The following is a 22,595-nucleotide window of genomic DNA, read 5'->3' as shown; positions in this document are numbered from 1 at the left end:
GAATCTCCTTTCTTGTAACTGGTTCAGGTGCTGCCCTCCAGAGCAGGAGAAAACAAACCTGCTCCATCCTCCATGTGATAACCCTTAAGATATTTGCAGATAGCAGTCATATCTCCTCTCAGTCTCCCCTTTTCAAGGCTGAACATACCAGTTCCCTCAACTGTGCCTCATAAAGGCTTGGTTTCCAGACCCTTCATCATCTTGGTTGCCCTCTTCTGCACATGTTCCAGCTTGTCAACATCCTTCTAAAATTGTGGCACCCAGAACTGGACACAATACTCTACATGTGATAGAACTGAGTGGTACTAAATGTTTGTTTTTAAATAAAAAAAATAATAAAAAAAAATACTGTGCCAGCTCTGGAACTTCCTTGTTTTTTTATTTTTATTTTATTTAATCTGGTTGGAACATGTCCTTGCACTCCAATAAGGTCTCTTCCTTGTCTGGATGGAGGACAGAGAAAGTCCTGTGAGTCCCAGTTTTCCCTCTGGCCCCACCCACCCCTGGCTTATGGGACCTAGAAGGTTGCTCAGAAGTGAACATGGTTCCCAGGCTGCAAAAGGGTCCCCACCTCCTGTCCCAATGCGAACAGCAAAAGTGGTTGGGGTGGTGGAACAGAATGAAGACATTTCTCAGGCCACAATTACCCTGGAACGTTGCCTTGCTAATTAGCTTGCAGGAGCTGTCACGCTGGTCGATAGCCTTTCCTCCGCCGAAGACAGCGTTATTGTCTGATTCATGTTTTGACTCATCTCCTTGCCCCGTTACGTTAATCGTCTGCTGTTGATCGCCATTTAACTAAATGCGTCTAGGGAAATAGGGTGAATAACAGTAATGGGGGAGACGAGGATTATGGTTGAGATACCCATAAAGAATGTGAAGGGTTATCTCTCTCTCTCTCTCTCTACCCCCCCCCCCCCAGCTCCAAAAAAAGGCCAGTGAGGAAGCCTGACCTCTATACCACTTCAAGTCATGGCAGTGTAAATTACAAGGGAATAAAATATTGCCCGCTTGTGCAATTGCTGTGTTGTTGTTATTGTTCCATTACCAGAGCACTAGCAGAAAGCACCATAAAGAGGGAGAGGTAGCTGAAAGGGAAACAATTGGCCTCCTTTAACTTTAACTGCTTCAAATCTTTATTGCAAAACCATTTTTTTTTTGGGGGGGGGTGTTCCTTTTTTTGATGTTGTTGTTTCTTAGACCAGATCCATTTTAGGAGCCAACGGTGTGAATTTCCCAACATCAATGGAATGAAAGGTCAAGCTTCGAACAGCTCAATCCTGTGAATTGTGGTCTAAATGTATGATCTACTGAACCCAGCTTCAATTTTGCAAAAGGAGAAGTGGCGGGGGGGTAAACAGGAACAAGTGCATATATGCAAACCCGTTTTCAGTCTCTGTGAGGTAAAATGCAGGATGCAGATTGGGGGAAGGGCATTTGCCTAACGGTCAATTTCCACTGTGTGGAGCTTTCACACAATGTAAAAGCCACTTCTGGAAATCTAGCAGAATATAGTAGAAGTTTATGCTCATTTCCGAGTTCTTTGATTCCAGGAAGAAGAAGAAAATCCATTTGCAATCCAATTTATGCAGAAAATCATGGGAGTAAAGCTACAGCATTTGGAGTGGTATACCGACATTTAGTTCTTTCCAGTTGTTTTGATGTGTCAAAGATGGGAAAGCAGAAACATGTATGTGTGGAGAGGGTGGAGGACAAGCAATGTTGTCCAGTGGTAGCCATTGTTCTGCCTCATCAGCCCTGTTTGGGGAAGTTTTTAATCTGTGGTATTTTAATGTATTTTAATATTTGGTGGAAGCTGCCCAGGGTGGCTGGGGAGACCCAGCCAGATGGGCGGGATACAAATAAATTATTATATTTACACCTACGGGTGTAAATGAAATTTAGTGCATCATGCTAGTATATTGGACAAAAAAGAAGGAACTTTAGAAAATAGGACAGAGGCATCAGCATTAAAATCAGGAAAACCAATGCAACATTCCCCACATCTGATTGCACTCAAAGTCAAACCTTGGTTGAACTTACTTTGAGCAAGAGGGAAGTCCCAGCTGATGAAATATTTTAGCCGCAAGGACAAAGCATGAAGATAACAAGTGAGTTAGGCAGCTGTGAGATTTTGGGCTCATTCAAAGTGAATTAACTCAGTAAACAACAAGAACAGGTATGCAGGGAGAAAATGAGCCTGGGTGTGACACATATCCAGTGTATGATATAGAATACCACATGTGTGACTATATGCCTTTTGGATAAAATTTTTGGGTGTATGTTCATGCAGTGAGCTCCTGGATCTCAAGCATGATGTTTTGAGGACAAGGAAGCTGACATATAGAAGCTGAGCAAGTCAGAGCACAGGGACAGAATGAGACCTTCCAAGCTTCTCTATATCTCACTCAGGATTCCCACCAGGCCCTGCCCCTTCGCAGGAGGTCCCTCCACCAGCTGTCCTCCATGCCCCCCTCAAGCATTTTTGCATACCCTCCAACCCATCGAGGTGACAAACCGGGACGCACATCTTCCAGGACTGCACTACTACACAAGTCATGTGGCAGTGCCAGATTGCAGTCTCGAAAGATGTGCTTTTCCGGGGCCACGCTTTCACAATGTCCAAAAATGCACATTTTGGGGCACTGTGTAATATAGCACCACCAAAGGCACGCATGTCAGGGGGTGGGGGGGCAAGATTGCTGCACGAGATTGTGTGATATCTTTGGGCACTGTGCTCTCGTGTGAAAAAAAAACCCCAGGATGTCCCGATTTTATCGAGACAGTTGAGGGGTATGCTTTTGCCAGGCTGGAATGTATCCTCCAAAAAGTATTTTGCTTGCCTGGATGAAGGCTAGAGAGATGGTGGGGAGCTAGCCCAGGGGGCACACTTCAGACCATCTGCGCTCCAACATCCTGGCACCACTCCAGATAGCAGGAATCCACCACCTGAGGTAGTCCTGTTTACCATCCTCCTCTCTTTTTTTGGTGGGGGGGTAATTAAGACGCGGGTGGCGCTGTGGGTTAAACCACAGAGCCTAGGGCCTGCTGATCAGAAGGTCGGCGGTTTGAATCCCCACAATGGGGTGAGCTCCCGTTGCTCGGTCCCTGCACCTGCCCACCTAGCAGTTTGAAAGCATGTCAAAGTGCAAGTAGATAAATAGGTACTGCTCCGGCGGGAAGGTAAACGGCATTTCCGTGCGCTGCTCTGGTTCGCCAGATGTGCCTTTGTCATGCTGGCCACATGACCCGGAAGCTGTATGCCGGCTCCCTCGGCCAGTAACGCGAGATGAGCCCCTCAACCCCAGAGTCAGACACGACTGGACCTAAAGGTCAGGGGTCCCTTTACCTTTAATTAAGAAGAGCATGCATGCTGACTTGCCCCTTGGAGTCTGAAAGATCCCCTGAAAGCTTTGTGTTTAAGGTGATCTGATCCAGAACTTCCACCTGTGACGTGAGAGCCCCTTTAAGTCATCACTCTTCTTGGCAGTTGCCAGGCTACGGACATGTTTGTGAAGCAACCCTGTCAGAGGAGACTCCCAAACACGCTCCATTTCCTGTTCCCCTTCTCCTCCATTCAACCCTAATTCAACTGCTAGACGGGGAAAGTGCATGCAAATATGAAACTCCAGACATAATTATAGTACCAACATCTGTATATTTTCCAAATATACCTTTCCCTTTTGTCTTGGTGTCACCTGCTCCTGCCCACCACTCGTTACTCAAAATGAAGAGCTGTGTTTAACTATCTCTGCGTTTCGTCTTCCACCTCTTATTTATGCTGAAGCTATGCATGAAACAGCCATTTGTATTCGGGTTGTGGCAGTGCTCTGACTTGGCCTATAATTCACAACCAGAAATATTATATTTCTTTTGTAATTGTACTTCTATACATATCAATTAAAAGGAAGTTTAAAGGGGGAGGGAGTGCTCCTTCAGGAGCCATGATCGATTAGATGGGTCTCCAATTCTCCTGGGACAAGGAATTCTGGCTGGGTCATGTATTGGGGTGTGCATCAGCTCTGGGCATATCCTGAATTATGGGGTGAATCAGTGTGATTCAGGGAAGGTTCCCATAATTCCAAGTCGGATTAAACTGCTAATGTGGTATCTCGAGTTCAATCAGGGGCTCCCTAAGTAGCTTTGTGGCCTTAAGTGTCCAAAAAAAATGCAAAAATTAAGTGAAAAATGTTTGTTTTATTAGAAATGAAACCAAGCTGACTGGAGAAATGCCCAGAGCTCAAGAAGAAAGTGGGTGGAGAGATGGAGGAATCTTTTATTTTATTTTATGAATATCTCTAGCCATGATGATGATGATGATGGTGTGTGGTATGAAAATATTCTGGACATAGCCTAGGTTTATTGTTGTGTATCAGATCTAAAGTTACCCATGTGAGTTAAGTTAGTGGCAATTGTCCTGGACTGATGCATCTAAATGTTGGGCCGTCAATCATTCCACACACACCTGCCACACACAATCGCCTACTTGAAAAATAATGCCCTGCCGTTTTCTACGGTGAACATGGCATTCTGAGCTGCATGAAAGAAGCTTAAATTTAAACTGAAATCTCTGGAAGGCAAACGTACATTTCTCGACGACTCTGAAACTTGCAAACGGAAGCCTTTTTGAACACCACCGCAACTTGTGGATATCATTTGTGACCCTAATTACTGCTGTACATTGGTAATAGCAAGCCCAGCACATAGATAATTGGCTTAGCTACACAATGATAAACATGTCAGGCTATAACTTTTGCCGTTGCTTAGGACATAAAATGGAGATTGGAATGTCAGTGGGTGTTTTATATCAAATAAAATCACAGACAAATGGATGGAGAGACCTGAGCCTGTGCCTGAGCCTAATGGGATCGAACCATTAAACTTTTGAGCAGTCTCCTCTATGGCGACAACAAAACAACAACAACAACAACAACAAATATAGGATGGAGACAATGAGCTTGGCTAAGCAAGGCTTAAGGGTGAAATATAACAAGCAGAGGGGTCATTGTTTAATGTGACATAAGGGACTTAAGTAGCATTTGAGCAAGATTCCTTCTAGGGAAGAACAAAAGGATTCCTGGATAAAAACACATATTTTTTTCAGGGGCTGGCTAGATGAACCTTGGAGATCCCTTCCAACTCTATGATTCTACAAGAAGAGACTGCTGGATCAGGCCAATGACCTATCTCATCCAGTATCTTCTTCTCATAGTGGCCACAAATAGTCTTTAAATTTCTTCCAGTCTTCTTGCACCTTCTCCTCCCTCTGGTCTCGGAGCTTCGCGGTCAGTTCTGCGAGTTCCATATATTCAATCAACTTCATCTGCCAATCTTCTACTGTTGGGAGCTCTTCACCTTTCCAGTTTTTAGCAATCAAAATCCTAGCAGCTGTTGTGGCATACAGTATCTTCTTCTCATAGTGGCCACACAGATACCTCTGGGAAGTCCACAAAAAGGATCTGAGTGCAACATCTCCTCTTGTGGCTTCCAGCTACTGGTATTCAGAAGAATTTCTGCCTTCGACTATAGAAACACATAGACTTAGTGGCTAATAGCCATCAATAGCCCTCTCCTCCTTGATAAAGTTTTGTCCAATAGAATTAGTTACTTAACTAATGGCCTTACAGAACACTTTTCTGGCAAAAGTTATCCCCAAAGTGGTTTGCATATTATGCATCAATACATACACAATCCTTTGCTTTGCACAATGTTCCAAAGTACTTTGTAAAAGTTTTACTGAGCCTTAAATATACAGATTGTTTGAAACGGTAGCTCAAAGCAACACCCTCGCCCCACAGGGAATTGTGGTTCTAGGTCTCTCCTCTCTAAGCACCTTATCAACTGTAGTTGGCCATTCCAGTGATATAGGCAGTGTGGTGTAGTGGTTAGAGCAGGGCTCAGCAAGGTTTACCTTGCCTGGGCTGGTTCACTCCAGCAGAGAGCGCTCTGTGGGCCAGATTGCCTCTGCGCAGATGCAATTTTCAGCGCCACGGAAGCAAGTCCCCGCTCCATGCTGTGCCGGTTTAACATAGCATGCGGGGGCTCACCAAGCAGGCAGCTCAGTTCGGGGATGGCTCGGGGGCCGTTTAAACAGCCCCCGTGGGCCACTTGTGGCCCATGAGCCGCAGGTTGCCGACCTCTGGGTTAAAATGTTGGACTAGGACCTGGGATACCAGGGTTCCAATGTCCACTCAGCCGTGAAGCTGGGTGTCCTTGGGCTAGTCAATGCCTCTCAGCCTTCCTAGCATGCAGGGGTGTTGAGGGGATTGAAAGATGAGGGAAAGAAGCATGTAGTTGAACTTGAGCTCAATGGAGATTAGGTAGGGTGTAAAAGCTATAAATAAATGAATGCATAAATTTCTTCTGAGACGGACTCACTTCCACTGATTGAAAAGCGAATGGTTCATAATTCTTGAGATTCCTGCATTGCAGGGGGCTGGACTAGAAGACCCTTGGGGTCCCTTCTAGCTCTACAATTCTATGATTCTACAAGCTCTGCAACTGCAGTTTGCAAAATGGCAATCTCCCCATTGGATGGTGCAATGCACACAAATATTAAACCCAGACTAGGAGATGGAGAGAAATTTGATTTAGTTCATATTTAAAGCTGAAACTAGCTAATTCACACTTTTCAGAATGAGAACTGGAAAAAAATCAATCCTTTGAAACATGTGCTTCTCCAAATTTTCAATGCAGTTCTTCAGCTAAGTAATCGCTACAGAAATGCATATCCTAGGGTAAAGTGTGCATAAAATGCATTAATAATAATAGCAACAACAACAACAACAACAACAACAACAACAACAATGTGCAAATATTCATTGGAATGGAAAAAATGCTTGGTGGCAATGTCTGCATCAGGCAGAATTGCATGCAAAAATGTGTGTAGAGGGAGAAATCTGCACTAAAATGCTGAAGGATTTTTGCAAGGACTTTATAATAATAGCAAACTGGTGTGGAAATGTGGATAACTGAATTTAAGGCTGGGGGAAAAATGAGAAATGAGCAGACACCAAAAGTGACTGGTTCTCTTATCCCTGCCCCAGACACAATGCATCTGTTTTTTCGTGTGTTTGTCTTGTGTGTGCTACGTTGATCAGCTGAAGAGGACGATTTGGTCTGTGACTGTTTAATAAAATTTGATTTGATTTGATTTGAATGCATCTGGTCTTCATTTTGAGATTTAACTTCTGGAGGCTGGTGGTAGGACCTCAATTCAAACTGCTAAAAATAGCAACTGTAAGCAACTCAGGTTGTTTTTAAATAAGGTATCCCTCAGAGGTAACAATGGGGATGGAAATAAGGACGTTTTCTTTCCAGAAAATGGCGATTGCCTCTCTAAAACAGAGGTATCTGGGATGTTTTGTGTATGTTGCCATAAAAAGCATAATGAGATAAATCAGGTATAGAGAACCTCTGAGTGTTGGTGGACTCCAGCTCCCATCATTGCTAACCATTAGCAATTCTGGCTGAGATTTATTGGAGCTATAATCCGACATCTGGAGGGTCAGAGGGGTTCCCCATCCCTGCAATTGGGTCGGTCCAGCCAGGCAGTCTTCCCACTCCTAATGTAGCATTTATTAAAAATTGATCTGTATTGATCCCAAATCAATAGCTTTCAGAGCCTCCCAGAATAAATTGGCTGTGCTTATTTCACAAGCCCTTGCAAACAAAGAATGAGTGGACGGCTCGCATCGATACAGGGTCATTGTCCATGTGCGCTTCAAAGTAGCACATTTCAAGCTGCCTGTTTAGGCCTTCATCCTTCAAGCAGCAGGTGGCTTTTAGGGGGAAACGCACCATTGCAGCATGAGTCCCTTCGTGTGTTCAGATCTGCTGGGGGTTCTGCTTACAACTGCCTTGGCGAAAGGAACCAAAACTGTTGAAGGAACACAAGCTGTGTAGCACTGGCTCTGGGGTCGCAATGTCCATGAATGCCATTGTTTCCTGCTGAAAGAAACACAGAGTAGCAATGTGCCATGCAATGTGTTGTTGTTTAGTCATTTAGTCGTGTCCGACTCCTCGTAACCCCATGGACGAGAGCACGCCAGGCACTCCTGTCTTCCACTGCCTCCTGCAGTTTGGTCAGACTCATGTTGGTAGCTTCGAGAACACTGTCCAACCATCTCGTCCTCTGTCGTCCCCTTCTCCTTGTGCCCTCAATCTTGCCCAACATTAGGGTCTTTTCCAGGGAGTCTTCTCTTCTCGTGAGGTGGCCAAATTATTGGAGCCTCAGCTTCAGGATCTGTCCTTCCAGTGAGCACTCAGGGCTGATTTCCTTCAGAATGGAGAGGTTTGATCTTCTTGCAGTCCATGGGACTCTCAAGAGTCTCCTCCAGCACCATAATTCAAAAGCATCAATTCTTCAGTGATCTTTGTGGTCCAGCTCTCACTTCCATACATCACTACTGGGAAAACCATAGCTTTAACTATACGGACCTTTGTCGGCAAGCCATGAAATGTGCTTATGAACAAAGGACCCAGATGCAGGCTATAGGCTTAGCCTTAGTTCCTTAGGAGGGACACAATATGTCAAATACTACTAGCTGCTAACCATGATAGTTATGCTCTGCCTCCATGGTTGGAAGCAGCAATGCTTCTGAATACCAATTGCTGGAAACCACTGGAGGTGAGAGTTGCTCTTGCGCTCAGGTCCTGCATGCCCATTTCCTGTGTGCATCAGCTTAGGCACTGTGAGAAGCAGAGGGTCCATTGGCTTGACCCAGCATGCTCTTCAGATGTTCTTAGATCAGGAAGAATGAGCAAGAACGTCTGCTTCCTTTGTAATGGGATGGGAATCCTTAGGACCAGGGGCCCCAGACCTCTCCACCTGTCCCCCAGGACCATCTTCAAAACCACATCCACCTCTAACCTTGTTTCACACCCTCTTTGAGTGTCTTCACCTGCCTGGAATGTGTCCTTGAGCTCTTGCTTGGATGACTGGAGAACAGAGATGTGTGCATGGAGAAACTAGCCTACTGTGCAAAGGTAAATTCACATTTTGTTTCTTTCCAATTATATTTAAAAAAATTAACATATACAAGCAAAACACAATTTTGTCTTTTTAGTTGACTTCCCACCCTGTTTTCAATGGAGCTGTTGTTTCTCCCCTTCTGCTGTGCCCTATCTTCTCTCTATTAAATCGCAACCACAATGTTATAATCTATTTACTTCTGTTGCTCATAGCTCAAATCCTGCTTGCCAGTTCATCATACTAAAATATTTATTTAAGTAGTCCATCCGTTCGTCCATAAAACACTCATCATTAGATATTGCTGTTAATTTTGTTGGTTCTGCATAATCCAACATCTTACTTATCCATTCTTCTTCTTCTTCTTCTTTTTTATAATAATATTTATTGAGTTTACAAAATTTTTTACCATAATCACAATCCATTAATTAGTCATATCACCTAAAACATTGCTCAAACTGAGTTTCGACTCCCCCCCCCTTCCCACTCTCTGGCTTTCCTAAATATCCACTTAAATCTTAGCGTTTCCATAACAACCTATTTACCTTCTTTCTATCTTGATAAAATTTACCTTTTCAATTGTAAATCAGTTCCCAATATTAACATTACAAAATATTTTAACTCAAACCTACAAATGTTTTCATATGTTTACAGCGCTCTTTCATATATTGCACAAATTTACTCCAGTCCTTACCAAACAGTTCGTCACGCTGGTTTCGGGTCTTCCCCGTCAGCTTTGCCAGTTCTGCATATTCCATCATTTTGATCTGCCATTCTTCCAATGTTGGAAGTTTCTGCTGCTTTCATTTCTGGCCCAAAAGTATCCTTGCTGTCGTCGTGGCATACATAAACAAATTTATGTCTTTTGGGGGGAATTTCTTCTCCAATTATACCGAACAAAAATGCCTCTGTTCTTTTTTCATCAAAATCATATTTAAAAACCTTTTTCAATTCATTATATATCATGTCCCACTTATCCATTCTTCTTTGGTGGGAACTTCTTCCTTCCTTTTCTGCACATGAAGAATCGTAACTGCTGCTGTTACATACATTAACCACTTTTAACATTTTCTTTGGGATTTCTACCCCTCTAATCCCTAACAGAAACACTTCAGGCATTTTTTGGTATACTCATTTTAAACATCTTTTAAATAAATAAATAAATCTCATCATGAATCAGGCTAAGCTCAATGTCAGGAAACCCCCCTCACCCCAACAGGTAGCATTCCCAGGTCTGTTGCGGTACAGGGAACCACCTCCCCCTCTCTGCCACTCCTCCAGTGGGGAGGGGGAGATGGAAGCAGGGAGTCGGGGCAGGGGCTGTGTCAGGATCACAGAGCCTCAACACCAAGCAGGAAGCGGGGAACAGGGACCTTTTCCCGCGCTCCGATCTCGAAGGGAGGAAGGATGTGGAAGGGGGAGGCGGGGGTTCAGAATCCCGCGCCTCCTGTGCTGGACCAAGAACCGGAAACGGTCATTCCCTGACTCTGCTGAGGGATGAGATGGACGTTTTTACTGTAGCTCCACTGTAAATATTTGCACAATAAAGAACTTAGTTGTTAGAAGTTTGGCTTCTGGCTGATTACTCATGAGCAACCACTGACGATCTTACACTCAAGGTGCAGGTTCTGGTGGGTGAAGCCCTGTACAGTTTGGGACCAGGATTTGTCCCCTGCCTGAAACCCTGGGGCAGCATTCAGTATTGACAATACTGAGTTAGATTAGCTGTTAGTCTGAGAGGGGTACAATTAAGTTTCCTATGTCCCTATGAAAGTTGTAAGGATTTTTGAGAGAATATAGGTAATAGGGTCCTTAACACTCTCAACATAAGTTCGAAGTGCTGTGTTATTATTATTATTTTTTCAAAGCATTTTTGAGAATCCTGGTACATTATGAGCTCAGATTCAGCCCCGTTGAGGCCTGGGCTATTAAAATGGTTCCCTTGCCTGAAGAGACACACTGTGAAATATCACACCTTGTCAGCACTTGCTGGCTTTGCTGAAAGTTGAGGTGAGGATTTGACTTTATGTCCTTGTCACTCTGGCCTTGAGACCTGAGAGATGTGGAACACCTTCCTTAAAACACAGCATGATGGATAAACGGCAGCAACAGCTGCCTTAAACTATTGGTGATGAAACCTCTCTGTAAAGTACAGATTGATGGCCGGATGGCCATGGTAAAGGGGGGGGGGGAATGTACTGAAATATCTCTCGATGGCCTCCTTCACAAATACATACTGCAGGAGCACAGTTCTTCATTGAGAAACATACATCACATTGCATAAACCCAAACTTCTTGCCCACCAGCCATTCGGGATTCTCATGCTCTAAGGATTGATGAGTGATTCTCCTTGCTCTGCAAAGATCATCTCCTTCTCTACAGCACTATCATAAAGGTTCAAAGGTTGTGACTGGGGGAAATTCCCTTTTGGCGTTCAAGTGCAGAGGCTTACACCAAATCCCCAGTTGGTCAGGCTTTATTCGGTAATGCATTACTGGACAGAGTACAAAGAGTCTGCGAGAGGATTTCCATTAGGACACGCACTATTTAGTCAAATATATGCCGTTTTAGCTGTTCATTCTCTGTTCAACCACCCACTGCCACCCCAGCACTTCACCAACCACAGTCCATGAAATACAACTCATTTATTTTACTGTACGTGTCGGAACCCTCCTTGTACCTTATTTTCACTTTAAGAGACAACCATTCATTTCCTCTTTGGCGGGTTCTTATCAGTTGGTGGCCATCACTGCCTCCCACAGGAGTGAGTTCCATAGTTTGGACTATGCAGTGTTTTGGATTCCAGAACAACAGCATTCCACTCTGCAACATTTGGTTGCACATCCCACTTCTACATACAATGGCCAACTGTTAAAGCAGGGGTAGGCAACCTAAGGCCCGGGGGCCAGATGCGGCCCAATCGCCTTATTAATCCGGCCCATGGACGGTCCGGGAATCAGCGTGTTTTTACATGAGTAGAATGTGTCCTTTTATATAAAATGCATCTCTGGGTTATTTGTGGGGCATAGGAATTCTTCCCCCCCCCCAAAAAAAAAATATAGTCTGGCCCACCACATGGTCTAAGGGACGGTGGACTGGCCCACGGCTGAAAAAGGTTGCTGACCTCTGTGTTAAAGTCTTCAGCATCAGTTTCTGGGCAAGTGCCATACTTTTCCGTCTATAAGATGTCCTCATGTATAAGACACCCCCTAGTTTGGGGGACTCAAATTTAAGAAAATGGGGAGAGATGGCACAGAGTTGTTGAGATTTTTTTGTGGAGGATTACCCATGGTTGTTGAGCTTTTTTTAGGGGGGGATTGCCGAAAACCGCTCACCCACACATGCCGCTAAATCTGCCTCCCATCTGTCCCATCGCTGGCGGAAGCTGCCAATCACCCGCCCAACTGCCGGAGCATCAGCCAATCAACACCACCCATTGACGCAGTAACCAATAACACGCACAATAGCCGGTGACAGCCTTGGCAGCAACCAATCAAGCACCCACCCTGTGCACTGCCCATGTATAAGATGACGCCCACTTTTTAGCATGAATTTTAAAGAAAAAACATAGTCTTATACATGGAAAAGTATGGGATATTGGACTGCATGCACTACCTGTTGTGGGTCAATCAATAAATCAATAAAATTTATTTGACCGTCAGTCAGTACACAATCATTATCCATGCAAAAATTAAAACGTCTGAACATCTCAAGGAGCTTAACACTAAAACATACAATGAGAAGTAGATTATATATTTAGACCCATGTCAATACTGTCAATTTTAACCTTATGTCGTTTAAGGGCCGAAAAAAGAAATTTGGCCTCCAAGAAAGTTTTGGTACCAGTGAAATTGTTCAACAAAAACAAAATCTGTCTTTCTCCATCTACTAGGCTAAATTGACCTAGGGGTGGAGCTCTAAGTTTTTGTCTAAGATCTGCGTAAAATGGGCAGGTCGAAAGGATATGTTCAGTTGACTCAACCGCTCCCTGGGCACAGTGACAGGATCTCTGGGCATATGGAACTCCCCTGTGTGTTGTGGGTCAGTGGAGATCACAATTAACTTGGATGTAGCAGAACTGTGTAATAAAATGCAGCAATTGCCGCTGAGGTATCTCTTCTGCAGCAGCATTCTGATAGCAAGTGATAAATATCCTTTATCACACCTTGCCGTTTATTGCAGTGGCATCAGTTCATAGATACACATACTGTAATATACACACAGATTGAAAGAGATACGTTACAATGGCAGCCAATGAATCTTAGAATTTAACAGTTAACAAAGTATAGAAGCACGCTCTCCCCCTTCCTTCAGATACCTTCATCGTGCAGGTCATTAGAAAAGAAACTTTTTAAAAGCTTTTAAAACCTCTATATAGGGATCAGGAGCTCACAAAAAAACAATGAACTGGACCATGAAATCAAATCCAAATTAAATCCCATAGTGCATCTCATTGAATTAAAATATTATTTACGAGGCACTTATTTATGAGGAGACTTTAAAAGTGCTCAACTTTGTCCCTTATATTGGTCTTCTTTTTATATAATGTGTAAGCCTATTAACACCATCTTCAAGGCTCAGTGGTTTCTCTTGCTAATAGCACAATCCTATATATGTTTACCCAGAAATAAGTCATATCAAATTCAATGGAACTTACTCCAAGGCGAGTGCTAGGTCTGTGCATTGTCCGCATGATCCAGTCCAGGTCCCAATTTGCCACTTTGTAAATCAGCTGAATGCAGTCTGGACCAGTTCAGAGGTTGCTTGATTCAGCCAAGGGGTCTGAGTCCACTTTGTTCCCGTCCCCCCATTCCCCCCCCCCCATATTTGCAATTGGATAGTCAAAAACTATATGCAACAGAAGTGGGTGGAATTTGCAGGTATTCCAGAGTGCACAAAGCCTGCCAAATTGCAGGAAAATACATAAAGGGACTTTGGCGATGGACACCTTTATATTTTGGTGTATGTGTGTGTGAATCATGTATACATTTTCTCATTCGGAGGCAAAATTGGATGGAATTTGAAGGCAAGGTTGCTCTCTCTGGGGGTATGAAACTGCCAAATCTCAGAAGGATCGCTGCAGTAGTTTTCCTGCAAGAGAAGTCATTACAATTTGGAAGTGGGAAACTATTTTCCCAAGTATTTTGTGTGCAATTAATCTGAAAACTATAAGCATGAGAGATATGTCCTTTGGTCATCTACCTTATTGCCCCCCCCCCCCGGGAGGAAGGGGGTTCAGGGGCTTTTGTACTAGGCAGGGGATTTGCTTCCCAGGTAGAATCATACCCTCCAATTAAAAGGTTGCTCTGTTACTCACTATGGAGTTATTCCCGCATAGCAGGGTATTGGGCTAGAAGATTCTCAGTGTCCCCTCCAACACTACAATTCTATGATTCCTACATCCCCTCTCCCCAGTCTGTTCCATTACCCCATCAGCCCACCCTGGCATTATGGCATTTTCATACTTGAAGACCTTGTTTTTGCTTTCAGCAACCTTGGTCCAGTATACCTGAAGGAGCGTCTCCACCCCCATCATTCCACCCGGACATGAAGGTCCACCGCTGAGGACCTTCTGGCGGTTCCCTCACTATGAGAAGCCAAGTTACAGGGAACCAGGCAGAGGGCCTTCTCGGTAGTGGCACCCCCCTTGTGAAACACCCTCCCACCAGATGTCAAAGAGGAAAAACAACTACCAGACTTTTAGAAGACATCTGAAGGCAGCCCTGTTTAGGGAAGCTTTTAATGTTTGATGGATTACTGTATTTTAATATTTTGTTGGAAGCTGCCCAGAGTGGCTGGGGAAACCCAGCCAGATGGGCGGAGTATGTATAAATAAATAAATAAATAGGTAGTAGTAGTAGTAGTAGCAGCAGCAGCAGCAGCAGCAGCAGCAAGATAAAAAAGGTAAGGTAAAGGACCCATGGACAGTTAAATCCAGTCAAAGGCAACTATGGGGTTGTGGCGCTCATCTCGCTTTCAGGCTGAGGGAGCCAGTGTTTGTCCACAGACAGCTTTCCAGGTCATGTGGCTACCATGACTAAACTACTTCTGGTGCTACGGAACACCGTGACAGAAACCATAGTGCACAGAAACACCGTTTACCTTCCTGCCACAGCAGTACCTATTCATCTTCTTGCACTGGCGTGCTTTTGAACTGCTAGGTTGGCAGGAGCTGGGACAGAGCAACTGGAGCTCACTCCATTGCAGGGATTTGAACCGCTGACCTTCCGATCGGCGAGCCCAAGAGGCTCAGTGGTTTAGACCACAGTGCCACCCGCATCCATAATAGTAGTAGTAAATTGCATAGCAGTAAAAACATCTGCTGCCTTATGGTACTGATGACTTCTGTTTCAGTGTATCTGAAGAAGTGTGCATGCACATGAAAGCTCATACCAAGAACAAACTTAGTTAGTCTCTAAGGTGCTACTGGAAGGCATTTTTTATTTTTTTATTTTGTTTTGTAACAACTAACAAACCTTATTCCAACATAAGCTTTTGTAAACTTCATCTTTGGTATTGGACGTGAAGGAATGGGCTCCAGTTCATGAAAACTTCTATCTTTCTATATACATATAAATACAACACTGTCATCACGCAGGCTCCATTGGAAGATTTGTACTGCCCCATCACAGTGCTGGATTTGCAGGGCAGGGTAGGGAGTGCCCCAGCTGGCGCACCACTAAAAATACAGTAGGAAGAGCTGTCCTGGGACATTTTGCTGTGGGAATCAAAGGACAATAGGCAAAAGTCTGGCAGTTGAATCTTACTTCAACACTAGAGGCAAGACAGAATCTTTCATTGCCCCTGCAGGCAGCAGGGTAGCTTAGAGGGCTCCAAAAGGCCATGGGGAAAGACCATGTGACATAAACTTTTGGCAACATAGCAGCTGCTGCCAAAGGCAGGTACTTCATACTGCCTAAAGACAGGGCCGGACCTAACAGTAAACACCAAGAAAACTGGACACTTCCTTTACTGAAGCAGGTGGAACAAAAACTCATCCGATCCCCACTGAAGGCATTTGGTGACCCCTGCCTTTTGTGTGGTTTTACACTGAACGCGCGCACCCCGAGCCAGGATCGATCTGCAAGTTTCTCAGGCCCAATTGTATAATTAGTTCTGCTGATACCGAAGGCAGGTGAGAGTCATTAACACATGCTTTCCTTGTAGGGGGAATGGACGTACAAGTGTCCAAAAACTCCACAGCAGGAAGGAGATAGCAAGGGAATCAATATTTACTATTTAATGCAAAGTCTGCTAATTAGCTGCAGGGTAATCAATGGGGAGGGTGGAGAGGGATATCCTCTATCAGATGCTTTGCCCTTTTGCTGCCTTCATAGTAATTTCAAGGGATGTTTCCACTTCGAGTATCATCTGAACCAGATTTTCTGCACTGTTGCTGCAAAAATCAGGTCCATCTGTGCTAACTTAGGCATTTTAAGCTGCTACTGTACTTGCAACCAATATGGGTGTGAGCCTATTAAACTCAGTGGCCCTTACTTCTAAGTAGACATGCCCAGGATTCTACTGTTGGCTTGCAATCTTATATGCATTTACCTGGGGCTAAGTCCCAATGAACTCAGTGGGGCTTACTTCTGTGTAAACTTGTATGGGGCTGCACTTTTAAGGTGCATTTTTAATGTCTGACAACTGGCAGGGCTCCTGTAATATGTTCTGTCTATAGGGCAGGTAGAACTTTAGCAGGATGAACCCCTTTCCTGTAAGTAGGGACCCCGCCCTGCTCCCCTGCAAAAAAAAAAACACCACACCAGCAACAGATCAGGTTCATAATATTTTTAAAAAGATGCAGAACAGTTGTAGGTCACATTCTCTGCACACAGAAAGTCACAGCATTGCCAGTTAAAAACCATTTCATCATTCCTGGGATATATTTTTTTAAGTGACTTTTTTGCGACCTTTCCAGATGAGGCTGTGTGTTCTATCTTTGCATGAATCCCTGGGTGTCTCCTACCAGCCAGGGTGTGAGCTCCTCTTATCAGTGTGTAACCATAGCTGTTAACCTTTCCCTTTTTTGTGAGAAATTCCCTTATTATAGCATTGGGAAACAGCAGGGAGTGTTGACAGCTATGGTGTAACTCACATTCAGGCTCAGTTACAGGTGGGTAGCCGTGCTGGTCTGCCATAGTCGAAACAAAATAGAAAATTCTTTCCAGTAGCACCTTAGAGACCAACTGAGTTTGTTCTTGGTATGAGCTTTCGTGTGCATGCACACTTCTTCAGATACACTGAAACAGAAGTCACCAGATCCTTAAATATAGTGAGGGAGTGGGGAGGGGTATTACTCAGAGGGTGGTGGGAATGGGTGATTGGCTGATAGGTGTGGAAAAGCTGTTGACGCCTCTTAACGGCTGCAATTAGTCTTGGGGTGAGATGGCTAAAGATAGCTTTGTTAAGTATAATGAGATAAGAATCCAATGTCTTTGTTCCGACCAGGTTTCTCCATGGTTCTAAGTTTGGTGATTAGTTGCAATTCAGCCACATTCAGGCTGAAGAGTGTTCCCCTCCCTGCTGTGAAAGCAAACCTTTCAGGGACTTATACAGTGGATGAAATGACTATGTGAGCTAGCTTCTGCCATGTGGACTTAGAATCCACAGCCATCCTTGCAAATATTATGACACTGTAATTAAAGAGCCCTACCCACCCTTGTCAAGGGGACCTGTGTCTTTACTCCTTGAAGCAATGCTAATTATGGAGAGGGTGAAGGTTGGACTGGGTGCTCTCCAATCTCCAAGATTTTAAAATCTGTGAAATCAATAAAAAATACTACTTTTAGATGTTTTATACAACTACTTTTGTTATGTTTGTAATTCTGTAATTTTTTAATGTTGCAAATCACATTGAGCATGGTTTTAACTATGGAATGATGGCCTCCAAAAATTTTACACATCACTTGGGAAGGCAGGCGCACTAATGCCAGTGTACTGGAAGAAGCAAATATCATTAGTGTTGAAGCAATGATTCTTCGACATCAACTTCGTTGGACTGGTCATGTAGTGCGGATGCCTGATGATCGTCTTCCAAAGCAACTACTCTATTCTGAACTTAAGCATGGAAAGCGTATTGCTGGTGGTCAAAAAAAGAGGTTTAAAGACTGTCTCAAGGCAAATCTTTAAAAATGCAGCATAAACAGCAACAACTGGGAAACACTTGCCTGCAAGCACTCCAATTGGAGAACAGCCTTTAGCAAAGGTGTCATAGGCTTTGAAGACACTCGAACGCAGGACACAAGAGAGAAATGTGCTAAGAGGAAGGCATGCTTGGCAAACCCTCGTAATCAACTCCTGCCCACATACCTATGTCCCCACTGTGGAAGGACGTGTGGATCCAGCATTGGCCTCCACAGTCATTTACGGACTCACTGTTAAAACCGTGTTTATTAGTTGGCTACGAGTGATCGCCAAAGAAGGTTTTAAGTATGCAACGGTGGCATGGAAAATTATGCAAGTATGCATGCCCAGATACCATTTAGGCAAAAGCTAAAAATGAATTTTCTCTTAAGTAGAAGCCACATAGGCTTGAGAAACCATGTGCTGTAAATGTACAGTTAGCACATGTTAGGTGTCTGCTGTAAATATGACCGCAGACCAGAATTTTTTCCTTGGTTCCCAGAAGATTGATACTCACTTTAGTCTCAATGTGATTCCTTCCTCTTGGTAGCTCCCTCACCAACTTTTATGAAGGTGAAGAAGCGATTGGAGCTTCTGGTATTCATTCTCAATTTGTTCCTGTTTACAGTATCGCTTTGCATGCAATAATAGGAAGCAAAATTTTTTTTAAATAAAAATCATCTAGGGAGTCCTTCCGAACTTGGGAAACATTAGCTTTACAGCTAATCTGATTAAGCATATTTCTAGACAGACATATGGGCCATTGGTGGCTCGTAACGTATTTATTAGCAAACTTTATATGGCAGCATCAAGGAAAAGGGAAAGGTTATAGAAGGCAGGTTGGAGAGGGGGAAAGAGTTGCAGCCATATGAACAAAAAATCTATCTTTCTCCCGTTAGGGCAAAATAACGTTTCGTTTGGATCCCTCAATGGGTGGAGTTTATTTGGGCTCAGGGTCAAAAAGACATAAGGGTGTTCACACGTTAGGATTGGGCAATGTATCAAGACATCGTCCCAAAAATTGGTTTGAAGTCCACATCATATAACAGTTTCATAATATTTATCATGGTGATATATTGTGATATATCACAGTGTGTGTGTGTGTGTGTTATGTAAAACATTGCAATATGGGAAAAACTCCTCCTCTCATGATTCCTGCTGCCCCTTTTGTTCTGTTTTATAAAAATAACAGTTGTAACAATATGTTAAAGGTAAGGAAAAATGTGTCAGTTTTTGACCCCTAAGCAGCAGCAGTTGCCAGGATGTTACCCTGCTTGCATCTACAGCAGTGTTTTTCAACCACTGTTCCGCGGCACACTAGTGTGCCGCGAGATGTTGCTTGGTGTGCCGTGGGAAAAATTGAAAAATTACTTTATATATAGTCAATATAGGCACAGAGTTAATTTTTTTAACATTTTCTAATGGTGGTGTGCCCAGTGATTTTTTTCATGAAACAAGTGTGCCTTTGCCCAAAAAAGGTTGAAAAACACTGATCTACAGAGCTACAGTACATCCTTATTTCAGACATCATCATATATCAGTATATCGTGATGTTTAGCTGGCGATATATCACAATGTTCAAAACCTGATATCGCCCAGCCCTATGAGCTGCTCTGAATCCTTTGTTCCTCACACAAGTGTTATGAAATTTAAGTGGAGCAACTGCTCAGCAGAATACATGCTGAGGAAACTACACATATTGAACATAATTAAGAGAATGCAAAATAAGTCCTTTGCTTGGTTTTAATTATAGAAAAAAATAACAGAAGTTATACTAAGTTTACAAAACCTTACAAACCATGACCCAACCAATGACCCACCCACAGGGGGGGGGTACAGCAGAGATGCACAACACTCCTTATTATATACTACATCTGATCATTATTAACACAGCTCAATTAATACAAACCCAACAACACCTGCTGTGCTGCCCCACAGCTGCAAAACTAGGTCATGACATTTACTTTTGACTCTTAAAGAGGTACACATTTTGTGGAACAATAATGAACCTTAATAGATGAACTATTCAACAAAAAAATCCCACTCCTCCCCAGAGCTCTCCCTCTGTCTGAGGCTAGATGACTAAATCTAAGGAGAAGATTTTATCAGTTGTGAAGGCCCTTATATAGAACTGCCCACCACAGAGGAATTTCCCTGGTACCAATCCTGACATATTTTCAGCTCAGATGTTCCAGCATATTTTCTAGTTTGGCTGGACACTACATTTTTTTAATGGCTTGCTAGATTGTATGGATTGTACCAGTCTTACTGGTTCTCTGATACTTGAATTGATTACCTGCAGTGTTCTATTGTATTTTTTATTGGTTTATTACCGGAAGCCCTTGACATTTTGCATTGAATTGTGGCCTTTATGTTGATTAACAATCACGAGTCAGAAGGGTGGATGAAGACCAGATGCAGAGTATGCTGGAACGTCAATTTATTTATTTATGGCATTTTGTATGTCCCATACCATAAACTTCTCTGAGTGGGTTACAATAAATAATTTAAGAGAGCTATTTAAATATGAAAGGAGATACTGCCAACCCCAACCCCCAATAAATGAGGCTGGTGCAAGTATTCCTCATTCAGTGAACCAGATTGGGTTGGATTGCTCCATACTCTACAAACCCAATCGAGGTCCAATGCAGGCCCTGAACCAAGTCAAGGGCCTTGCACAGCCCTAGGGTTGAGTGAAGACGAGAGGGCAAATTCTGTGTCTGCATCATCCTCCTTATTCCTCACTGACCACACAATCTAGCCATCCAACCTTCCCATTCTGTTACAGTCCTAACTTCATGCACCCTGCACAGGTAAAGTGCAGGGAGAGGAAGAGGAAGATGGGGTGGGCAGAGTGCATGTGATTGAGAAAAGGGGTGGAGAGAGAGAGAGAGAGAGAGAGAGAGAGAGAGAGAGAGAGAGAGAGAGACGGAGGGGTGGTTCTGCAAAGCTTCAAACTCTGTTTGCATCCAGCTTAGGCTATAGGTCCCAAATGGCTTTCCTTATGTGTCAGTGTTCCTTCATTGAAAAGAAATTGTTCCTCACCCGTGGCTTAATGGCAGTGCACATGTCTTGCATATCCAAGGTCCCACATTCCATCTTCTAGTTAAAAGATCGTAGGCAGCAGAACTGGGGGTGGCTTTTTTCCACCTCAGTCAATGGAGAACTAGTGGTGGTAGGAATAGAATATGGCAGTCTAGCTTGGTTGCTCCAGTTGTCGAAATGCATCTAAGCCATGCTTAGAGGCAGTGAGAGATTTCACTTTCTTGGGTTCCATGATCACTACAGATGGTGACAGCAGTCACGAAATTAGAAGACGCCTGCTTCTTGGGAGAAAAGCAATGACAAACCTAGACAGCATCTTAAAAAGCAAAGACATCACCTTGCCGACAAAGGTCCATATAGTTAAAGCTATGGTTTTCCCAGTAGTAATGTACGGAAGTGAGAGCTGGACCATAAAGAAGGCTGATCGCCGAAGAATTGATGCTTTTGAATTATGGTGCTGGAGGAGACTCTTGAGAGTCCCATGGACTGCAAGAAGATCAAACCTATCCATTCTCAAATAAATCAGCCCTGAGTGCTCACTGGAAGGACAGATCCTGAAGTTGAGGCTCCAGTACTTTGGCCACCTCATGAGAAGAGAAGACTCCTTAGAAAAGACCCTGATGTTGGGAAAGATGGAGGGCACAAGGAGAAGGGGACGACAGAGGATGAGATGGTTGGACAGTGTTATCGAAGCTACTAACATGAGTTTGGCCAAACTGCGAGAGGCTGTGAAGGATAGGCGTCCCTGGCGTGCTCTGGTCCATGGGGTCACGAAGAGTCGGACACGACTGAACGACTGAACAACAACATGCTTACTCGGTGAGCAATAGAGCTTATGTTGAATCTCTCCTATGACAGTATTTCATCTTTTTTTTTTAAGAAAAGAAAATCCTTTCACGTATGTGATCCAAGAGAGACATCTATGATTTTCTTAGAAGAAAGATAAATTCTTCCCATGTGACATAAAGTTCTCCAAGTTTGTCATTAATCTCTGGAGTAAGAAGCCTGTACGAAGGCAATTTTGGCCATGTCATACTCCTAATCATTTTAAGCCAGTGCACAGAAGCTTTATGAGAATCAAGGACTTTGGCTGCCAAGGGCATAACAACTATTTCTTGAAGGCTTATTTAGGTTTTCTACTCATGCTGAAGTCTTTTGTGTTCCTTGTTTTTAAAGAGAAGTTGATTTCAGATGATGCGGAACTCCCTAAGCCCCTACTCAAAGAGCATATGCAATTCATTGATTTATTATTAATACTTATAGCCTGTTTTTCACTAAATGGTCCAAGGGCAGGTAACAAAAATATCGCAATTAAAATGCAATGTGCAATTCAACACACACACATACACACACACCACCACCACAACCACCACAGAATTAGGAATCGAACTTCACACTATGTTGAACCAGTGCTATTTTTTTCTAGAAAATGAGGTACAAGAACTCACCAAGA

This window comes from Lacerta agilis, chromosome 11 (genome assembly GCF_009819535.1).
Source record: "Lacerta agilis isolate rLacAgi1 chromosome 11, rLacAgi1.pri, whole genome shotgun sequence".
Taxonomy (NCBI): Eukaryota; Metazoa; Chordata; class Lepidosauria; order Squamata; family Lacertidae; genus Lacerta; species Lacerta agilis.
The sequence above is the reverse complement of the archived record's forward strand: the minus strand, read 5'-3'. Positions refer to the sequence as shown.